This window comes from Gekko japonicus, unplaced genomic scaffold (assembly GCF_001447785.1).
Source record: "Gekko japonicus isolate JY-2015 unplaced genomic scaffold, Gekko_japonicus_V1.1 scaffold1346, whole genome shotgun sequence".
In the NCBI taxonomy this organism is placed as follows: domain Eukaryota; kingdom Metazoa; phylum Chordata; class Lepidosauria; order Squamata; family Gekkonidae; genus Gekko; species Gekko japonicus.
The window spans coordinates 112,365-113,876 of record NW_015162521.1 but is presented as its reverse complement, the minus strand read 5'-3'; positions in this window follow the sequence as shown (position 1 = coordinate 113,876).

The window sequence follows — 1,512 nt, the reverse complement described above, 5'->3', positions numbered from 1 at the left end:
GGGAGCTGATCTCTGTCAGATGGAGGTCGGTTGTAAAAGTGGGAGATCTCCAGGCCCCACCTGGAGGCTGGCAACCATATGAGGATGGCATAGGGTTGTAAGCTCTGCATTGGGAAATACCTGGAGATTTTGGGGGTGGACCCTGGGAAGGGCAGGTTTTGGGAAGGGGAGGGACCTCAGCAGTGTATAATGCCATAGATACCTCCCTCTAAAGCAGCTATTTTCTCCAGGGAACTGATCTTGATTGCCTGGAGATAAATTGTAGTAGCGGGAGATCTTCAGGTACCACCAGGAGGCTGGCAAGCCTAGGGTGGCGTTTGCATATCCCCATTCTTGTGCTGTTCAAGGCTGGTGCCATCCTTAGGGTTGCCAGGTCCTGCACTCTTGCCAACAGGGTGGGTGGGAGGCAATGCTCCCTCTAAGCTGTGGAGTCCTGTGAGCAAAAATTCTACTTTCTGCGCTACTGGCATTAAAGTTGTGAGCAGGTGATTTGGCTACTTCATAAATTAGTTTGCTCTGGAGCCATCCTTCCTGAGCTAAGACAAAAATGTGTGAGCCAAAGGCTAAAAAACTGTGAGCTAGCTCACACTAACTCAGGTTAGAGGGAACACTGGTGGGAGGGAGCTTTTTGGGAGTAAGGGGGCAGGACAATGTCCCTGACGTGATGACCTCACACGGAAGTGATGTCATCATACCGGGGACGTAGTGCGGCAACATGCTGGTTGCCATAGAATTTTGCCCAAAACACCAAAGTGTTACTGTGCGATGCCCTGGTGTGATGACATCACTTCCGTATGATGTCATCACGCTGGGGACGTTGTGCTGAGTCATGGCAGTTGGGAATGGGGCTTCCCCACACTTGCCAGCTGGCTGGTGGTGGGCAGGAGCCCTCGACATCAAGGGATCCCCCACTCCCACCTGGGGGCTGGCAACCTAACCATCCTCCACCCTACTCCTATCCCAGCATGGCTGAGCAAAAGCGCGGACCTGGAGGCAAGTTTGTCAGGGGCCCTACAGTCCAGACTCCCCCACTTTGCTCTCACTTTCTCTTTTTTTTTTCCTACTAAGGTTGCAAGGCCCAGCCTGGCAATCACTGAGAGACACGGGGGAGGACATGAGGGGGCAGCTATCGGTTTTACCATAGAACTTGCAATGATTCCTAGAGAGATTTGATGTCACCTTGTGTTTTTCCTGCTGGTGACATCATGCCATCACCTCAATAGCCCCCCCCCCTTTTTTAGTGACAGCAGAAAAGGAGAGGCAGCGGCAGTGAATCCACCATGGGGGACTGGTAACTCTATTTCCAACCCAGCTGCACTATAACACTACAGCGCCAATCAGCAGGGAAATGGAAAAAGGCCATGAAAAGGCTAAAGCCATTGGGGGATGGGGTATACCTACAAGCTGCCCTGTATCATTTTTGAAAGCACAGCATAGCTCTACGCCCATAGAATCATAGAGCTGGAAGGGACCTCCAGGGTCATCTAGTGCAACCCCCTGCACAATGCAGGA